Raw genomic sequence first — 9243 nt, forward strand, 5'->3', positions numbered from 1 at the left:
AGGCGGGTTCGGGTTTGGCTTAAACGGGTTCATGTCATAAACGGGTCGACCCGCCTAACCCGTTTATTAAACGGGTCAGGTTCGTGTTGGGGGTATGCCAACCCGGCTGATCCGTTTAATAAACGGGTGAGGTGGGTAGGTCAACCCGTTTACCCGAACCTGACCCGTTTACCCGACCTGCCCGCCAACCTGACCCGCTAACCCGCCAACCCGTTTACCCGACCCAGACCATTTATTAAACGGGTTAACCGGGTCGTGTCGAGTTACCCGTTTAATAAATGGGTCGGGTTCGTGTTTGCCACAGCCGACCCGTTTAATAAATGGGTCAGGTTAGTGTTGAGGTATGCTGACCCGCCAACCCGACCCGATTGCCACCCCTAGGTACAATACACGAATAATCAAAGAATGGTGCCCATCTCTTGGGCATTCACATATTAAGCCGGATGATTTTGTCAATAACTTTGTCGATAATTTCACCAATCAATTTTCCGAGTGGTCCCTGGCTTCCACATTCATCTTCCATGGAGCAAGCACGTCGTATAAGAAAATTTCACATTGAGAATTTGGTCATCAGTAACATCACAAAATTGGTCTCACAACTTGGTCAGCAAACCGATTCCTTGATTAGAAGCGTGATTGCCTTTTTTGTGAGCCATGTGGTGTCCAACCTTTAACCAGACTTCCTTTTTTTTTTTTTCTAACATTTTTCAAAAAACGCATGTTCCGTTGGATAACATGAGATTCACTTCTCATTTGAATGAGAAAGTGAATCTCATTTGTATAAAGCAGCCTAACTTAAAAAGTAAGCTATTCAAATGAGATTCACTTTCTAATTTGCTTGAGATTCAAAATCACATGAAACCCCATGCGATTCTGAAATCACATGTGATTCCTAATCATGTTTTGAAAGTAGCTGCCGAATCTAAATTTTGGACATTGGACAATAATAAAAAGCACACTTTAATTTTCGACGTTGTTAAAAACACAACTAACTTTTCCATGGTTAATTAAAAGAACCCAAGGTTTATTTCCCTCAAAGTTCTCTTTAAATGTACTTGTACACCATAATTATGAAAACTTAGGTATGTTTTTTATTATCACCAAATTTTTAGGCGTTTTTTTTTTAAATCTTTAAATTGTTATTTTGAGGGTAAATCAATAATTTTACCTTGTTAACTCAACTTAGGTTAATAGTAACCCTGGTTAATTTTTTGCAAATGTATTCTTTTTTAGAAGATTAAGATGGAGTTAGGCAGACCCTACCAGTATATTAACGAAGAATCAATAGAGCTATATAGACTCTCCATTTATGACAGGGGAGACCAATCGGAGGGGTTTGTCCTTCCATAAGTGGTTAAGGCCAAACTATAAGACACTGATCAAAACTATACAAGACGTTTACAAGGTGAGACATACCGGGGTCGTGCATGCTCCACTCTACCTTCCATGGCTTCTGATATCTCTCTTGCATTATCAGCTCTCCTAGTCTCCAACATCACCTTACCATTCACCTCTGCAATCTTCAAAATCTCACCTCAGAACCTCCATTACTTGTTTGCAAGGTGCCCTTGCATCAATTTACATCGTGCAACCAAAATTTCACCTTCTGGAGACCTCATGGTGAAGCCAAAATGCCACTGAGAACAGCAAATGCTATTGATATTGATTTTGACCCATCCTACTGGGGGAGATCCCGCAAACACAAGAATCTCCACCTCAAAGTAATAGATATAGCGGAGTATTCCATGACAGGTAAGATGTGCAACCTTGTTTGAATCGCCACCTGATCAGCTATATGCTCCTTTGAGGCTTGTGATTCCTCTAAGAGGACAGCGTTCCTTCATTTCCAAAAGTACCATGAAGCCACGTGAAAAGCAGCAATCCAACCATATTGTTATCGAGGTATTAAGCCAGCTTAGTAGGGATTCCTTTGCTGAGTTCCTGGGCCTCCATCTCACTCCAAAAAAGGATGTAATTCGATACCATACCGGGGTCGCCTAGACGCATAGGAACAGAACATGAGATGTTGATTCCTTTGCTTCTTTACATAGGAGAAACTTGTTAGCAATGTTGTACCCAAAGGACTTCATCTTGTCTTGGGTTTGAATGCGTTCCTTGACTAGTAAGCTCGCAAATACCGTTGCTCTAGGGGGGAATGAAACTACGCCATATGTCTTTGTAGATCTTATCCAAATGGCCACGGATCCTGCTCACCTCCCACATGCTCTTTATGGAAAAAACATTCGCAGCCCCCCACTTTAATTGATCTCTAGATGGTGGGTTCCATCTGCATCCATGGAGAGACCTCATTACGCTTTGAAGCAGGAATACTCTGCTATTAGTAATCACCATTTGAGGAACAATTGCGCAGTCCAGTTGCAAATGTATTTTTAATTAACAAATTAAACACAAATTTATGTGTACTTTAAACAATATAAAGAAAACACAATCCTGTTTTTATTATCAGCAAAACCATAGGTGTATTTTTTTTTTTATTTTTTGGTATGCAAGCTATGGGACTACCGCGGTGGTTGCCCATGTGATCAACAAGGTCTTGTGTCAAACCGAAGGCCCAGGTTAGAATCCTGCTGGCACATGGGGCTGCTGTTGCTTTATCATGGTTGGAACACGTAAGCCCGGGTGGTTGTGTCCTAAATCAAGAGTTTTTCCTCGCAAGGAGGCGGGCTCGTTAAGTGACCTGGTTCTTAGTGAGGATTCCTTCATCATAAAAAAAAAAAAAATAGGCAAGCTATGGGGTCCCCACGAGAGAGCCTGAGTTCACCATCTAGCCATCCCATTCGACCACGCCTTTACACATTTGATACAACGGATAAGTTTCTTTGCAAGGAAAACTTGCCCTAAGAAAAAAGTTGCATGGTCCTCCACGTGACTTTTCCTCTCCACTTTTTGAGGATATTTACTCTCCAAAATGATGAAAGATGGGGGAGAATTAATAGAGCGTTGGCCTCATAAAAAAACAGAACAAAAAAAAATTGGTTGGGGAGAATTAATCGACACACTCAAACTGTCACGGGCCTACTTCCTTCAATGGGCCAGCGCGGCGTGACGGTCCTTCCTTACCACCGCAAGCCTACTTGTCAGCTCGATTTCCAGTCGCAGAAGCTTGTAATCAGAGTGCAAGAGAGCAAGAGAGAATAGAGGAAGAAGATTTGCAATCACAAGAAGCAATCACAACGAGAATGAACAAAAGAAAGCTCAACACATTTAATTCATTCACAATTTTGCCTGAGGGCTATTACAGTTCAAGCATACGGGCTGCTCCTTCGGGGTATTGATTCACCTTCGCTTTGCCCAAGTAGTTGACCTTGTGACGAAGGATCCTACTGAGACGCTTCTCGGCTTGTTGTGCTGCCGAGGCCCTCTACATGATGGAAGCGCGTTGTGGCACACCGCGTTCTGGATCTCCATTGTCTGGATAGAACTGCTTGAGGTTGCACATGTGGAACATTGGGTGCACCTTGAAGTCTGGGGGCAACTCCAGCTTATACGCCAACTTGCCCACCTTCTTTATGATGGTGAAAGGTCCTTCATACTTTCTAAGCAGTCCGCAGTGTCATCCACGAAAGATGCCTGTGCGCGCAGAATATAACTTCGCCAATACTTGGTCCCCAACTTGGAACCCAGCGAACCGACGATGCTTGTCCGCCCACTTCTTCATTCTCTTTGTTGCTTTGTGTAAGAATGCATTTGTCAACTCATTTTGCTTGTGTCAGACACAAACAAACTGATAGGCGAAGGATGGCCTTTCCTTTTCTTATGCGGCAAGAGTGTGTGAGGTCAGTGACTACTGCCCCATGGCTATCTCAAACGGGTTGTGGCCTGAAGACTCGCTCTTCTGCAGATTATAACAAAACTGTGTCACGTCAATGAGCTTCACCCAATTTTTCTGATTGGCACTAACAAAGTGCATAAGGTACTGCTCAAGTATCTCGTTGATGCGCTCTGTCTGCAGATAGAAGCTTGTTGAAAACAACAAATCAGAGTCAAGTAGCTGAAATACTTCATGTCAGAACTTGCCCGTGAAGCGAGCATCGCGATCACTCACAATGCCCTTTAGTATAACCCAGTTCTTCACCACATGTTTTACGAACAACTCTGCAGGGCAATCCTTAGAAGTTGTGATGAAGGTGGCATAATTTGAGAAACGATCCACTACAACCAAAATAGAACTGAGGCCCTCTACCTTTGGCAGACTAACAATGAAGTCCATGGAGATGCTATCCCAAGGGCGTTCTGAAATTGATAGAGGCTAAAGAAGACTAGCAGTATTTTAGTTTGTCTCCTTATCTTGCTGACAGATGAGGCATGTCTGCACATACCCCTCAGCGTCGTCCTTTATCTGCGGCCAATAGTAGCCGCGCTCAAAGAGTGCTAAGGTCCGCTATTGACCAGGATGGTCAGCATATAGTGTATCATGGCACTCCTTAAGCAGTTCTCGGCGAAGGCTTCCCCACTGCGGCATGAAGATGCATTCCTCTTTTGTCATAAGGAGGTCATCCTGTAGTCAAAATCACTGAGTCTTCCCTGCCTGCGCCAAAGAAACAAGGCATTGTGCTGTCGGATCCTGCTGCGTTCCTTCACGTATGCGGCTCAACAATGTGCTCACTAAATGCACTTCAGAAGGCTTCGCGCGTGCAACTGTCAGTTCAGCCCTGCGGCTCAGAGCATCCACAACAACATTGGTCTTTTCAACCTTGTACTCCAAGGCAAAGTCAAACTCAACCAAAAACATCTGCCACCGAGCTTGTTTAGGTGTTAGCTTTTTCTGTGTCTAAAAGTAGCTCGTGGCTATATTGTCTATCTTGACGACGAACTCGACACCCAGAAGGTAGTGTTGTCAGGTCTTGAGGCAATACACGATGACAGTCATCTCACGTTTATGCACCGTGTAACGCCTCTCTGCATCCTTCAGCTTCTGACTCTCATATACAATCAGATGACCCTCCTGCATAATAACTCCGTCAATGGCAAAGTCTGAGGCGTCTATGTGGACCTCAAAGGGTTTTGAGTGATTAGGCAGTTGCAACACTGGCTCCCTCACTAAGGATTTCTTCAAGCCATCAAAGGCATCTTGGCACGCTCCTGTCCAGAGCCATACCTGATTCTTTTTTAACAAATCTGTGAGGGGCACAACAATGAGGGAATAACCTTCGATGAAATGCCGATAATAATTTTCCAAACCAAGGAATGACCGCAATTCTGGCACTTTGTTTGGCGAAACCTATTCCTGGATGGCCCTTATCTTCTACTCATTCATACGTAACACCCCACGCCCCACAACGTGGCCAAGGAAGTTGATCTTCTCCTGCACGAAGAGACACTTCTCTCGTTTGACACAGAGGTCATTCTGCTTTAGCACCTAAAATATTATTCGCAAGTGCCCGACATGTTCCTCTATGTTATTGTTGTAGATCACGATATCATCCAGGTAGACTACCACAAGCTTGTCTAAGTAAAGGTAGAAGATCTAGTTCATTAAAGTCGTGAACGTGGCTGGAGCATTTGTTAACCCGAATGGCATTACTAAGAATTTGTAAGTACCATAGCGAGTGACACAAGTTGTCTTTGGCTCATCACCTTCAGCAATCTTCACCTTCCAGTAACCCGATCACAAATCTAACTTGAAAAAGATACGGGCACTACCTAGCTGATCGAACAAGTCTGTTATCAATGACAATGAGTATTTGTTCTTCATTGTGACCTTGTTCAAAGCACGGTAATCCACACATAACTGTTTGGAGCCGTCATGTTTCATCTGAAAAAGAATCGGGGTGCCAAATGGGGCTTTCGATTGGCAAATGATGCCTACATCCAACATCTCGTCTAACTGCCTGCACAACTCCTTCAACTTAGTTGGCCCCATACGGTATGAAATCATAGCAGAAGGCTTCGCTCCCGGGGTCAACTCAATCTTGTTATCGATCTCACATCTTGGTGGAAGACGCTTTGGCAATTCTGGAGGCATCACTCCCCGAAGCTCTTCCAATTGTGGGGATAGGGTCGGCGGCACTGCTGCCTCTACCTTCCCTTTTTCTGTACGCACAATAACTAAAAATGTCTGCTCCCTATGCTTGACACCTATTTTCAGCTACATCGTCGATAACAATAAAGACTTGCCTTTCTATGTAAGGCACTACACTGTGTGGGACAAGTTTGACCCTATAATTGTCAACGTGTTAATCTTTGGAAGCATCATAACATTCTGGCTTCGCAAAAACTCTATACCCAGAATCATCTTAAAATCGTCCAAGGGCACCACAGAGAAGTTGGCTTTGTCGGCCCAACTATCCACTTGGATAACCACATCTCTTGCCTCACCAAGGATGGGCTTGGCCTCAGAGTTTACCATTTTGATGGTCCTCTACTTTGGCATGGGCTTCAAGCTCAACCGCTCTGCCTCTTTCCGTGAGACAAAGTTGTGTGTGGCCTTGGAGTCTACCATAGCTGAAGTAGACTTTCCATTTGTACTGACTTCGAGATACATCAATTCTTTGCTAATCTGCCTGTTCTCAACTACGCAACTTCTAGTTGCGTTAATCGACCACATGGCTCCCATCTGTGGTTACATGGTCTCAATGTCACTGCATTCAGTATCACTACATTCTTTCTGCATTGCATTGGCTTGCCCGTCGTCCTTTACGAGGTGCTTGGGGCACTATCTCGTGATATGACTATCACCATAAAACCAGCATGTCACAATTGTACCCTTGTTATTGTTGTTATGCTTTGTGTAGTTCTGTTTCTTGTCAGATTGATGGTGTGTCGATACCTCACTTTTGTTGTCGCACTGCTCATCCTTCTTTCTTTCATGGTCAGGCTTCTTCTCGACTTTGGTTGATGGGGTGAAAGGCTTGCGCTGAGTGTCAACTAAGCGCTCGACCACCATATATGCATCTTTTAAAATACGGGGGTTGCTTATTTCTACTTCAGACTGTGCCTATGGCAAAAGTTCTACAATGAACCAGTTGAGCTTATCCTCTTCTGGCTTGTTAGGCAACTCCAGCATAAGCTTCTGGAATGTTCTGACATAGTCTTGTAACGAATCAGTATGTTTAAGCTCACAAACCATCCGGTACGCCTGCCTCTACGCATTCATCGGCATAAAGTAGTTGTGCAGTTCTATTTTGAAGTCGTCAAAAGTGTCCATCACACATTGATCCATCTCCATGTCGTTGTGCTTTCGCCTCCACCAAGCGATAGCATTCATATCCAATAACGCTGCTGCAACCTTAATCCATAGATCTTCAAGCATTACATTTTGAATATCTAAGTAGTCTTCTACTTGAAACAAAAAGTTCTCAATGGCCTTGTTGTCTCAAGAACCTTTGAACTTTGCGGGTCTTAACACATCAATCCTTGATGACCTCTCACAATTTCTGCCATTTAGGGTCACTGACTGCTGCAATGTGCAGTTTTTCAACTGAAGCTCCCCTACTTCAGTCTGCAAGTCAGCACTATTGTTGTCAACGAAGTGATCTGCCCCATCTGTAAGTTCACCTGCTCTTGCAGGCTCGCCACCATATCATTTAGTCCACTGAATGATTCAACTGCGTGTGAAATTGCTTCTTTGTGCAAAGTTACATCTTCCACCAGCTTGTTGATAGTTGCATCCATCTCTTCTTGGCCCCAAGGTGAACCCATATCCTCAGCTTCGGCAATTGTCTTGCCTTTGGTGTTGCACATATTTTGATAAGGCGCCACGATGTCTTGCTCACAAATTGCAGTTTGTCGGCGTGTCTGTCGACACCAACTCCGGAGTCCCTTCTCCAGCACGAGAATGAGATCTGGTACCACTTGTCACATGCCTATTTGCTTCAATGGGCCAGCGCGGGGCGACGGTCCTTCCTTATTGTCTCAAGCCTACTTGTCAGCTTGCTTGCCAGTAACGAAAACTTGTAATCAGAGTGCAAGAGAGCAAGAGAGAATAGAGGAAGAAGAATTGCAATCACAAAAAGCAATCACAATGAGGGTGAACAAAAGAAAGCTCAACGCATTTAATTCATTCACAATTTTGCCCGAGGGCTATTACAATTCAAGCATACGGGTTGCCCTTTCGGGGTATTGATTCACCTAAACCGGGCAGCTTACATCAGACTCAACAAAAGCAAAATAGACTCTAAGCACAACTTTACAATATAAGTCGCAAGGGAACACAAACACATTCTCATTATATTTTGGCTAGCTGTTTTTTGTGACAAATTAGAGACACAAAAATTGTTCAACTAGATTAATTATAGTAAGCTTCCATTATACATTTGTTTTCTTTAGACATTGGATGATTCTTTTTTTATGATGAAGAATACTCGTCCAAGTGAGGAAAAACCCTGGGTTAGACCTCACAACCACCTTGCTTTACGCGGCCCACCTCTGAAAGCTAGGGACACACCCGTGTGACAGCGGGGTTTGATTTAAAGCCTTCATTTCAGCAACCTCACAACCAACCCACTAGCCACGTTAGAAGTAAAATTTTGATTTTTTTCATATCCATTCCTGTCTTATTGGCTAATCCTAAATCCATACCTACCTTATTCCTCATCTCAAATCCATGCCCACTTTTTCCTTTTTAAAACCAAAATGGTAAAAAATGCCTCTATTATAGCCAAGTCTCACACATCTGCATTCCATTGATAATGTCTCTGTTTTTGTCTGATGTGAAAGATTTTCTAAAAAGATATTTGTAGTTCACCTAATTAAGCTTTTGATTTGTAAACTTTCAAAATACATTAATAAAATATTTTAAATTTTGCTATGCAATGAATTTTTAAATGTGAACAAATTTCCTTTCAATTGAGATTCAAGGGAACCTTTCTTAACAATAGTTCTTTCATTGTGTTCTCGTTTACACAACCCTGTCTTAAAAAAGCTTTTAATCAAGTTCTTAACTATGTTCTTCCATGATGTTCTCTTTTAAATTAAGGACTTCTATGTATTTTGAATTTTGACATTTTGTAGATAAATATTTGTAATTCATAAGATTTTGTAAATGAATTATATATGGATAAACTTGCCTTTGAATGAAAAAATAATTAGTTGGTTTTGAATCTTAACTTCAGTTCAGAGTTAAAAATGCTTTCTCTTAAAATTGGTTTTCATAAACCAAGTTTTCTTTCATTGATTGCACACTTTTAGTGTTCAAGCTTAGATCATTCTTGTAACAAAAAAGAAATTTTAAGGAACCAACTTCCATCATTGATTCAAACGAGAAAGGATCAGGTGCAATGT

Source organism: Nuphar pumila, chromosome 17, assembly GCF_984573655.1.
Source record: "Nuphar pumila chromosome 17, dmNupPumi1.hap1.1, whole genome shotgun sequence".
NCBI classification, from domain to species: domain Eukaryota; kingdom Viridiplantae; phylum Streptophyta; class Magnoliopsida; order Nymphaeales; family Nymphaeaceae; genus Nuphar; species Nuphar pumila.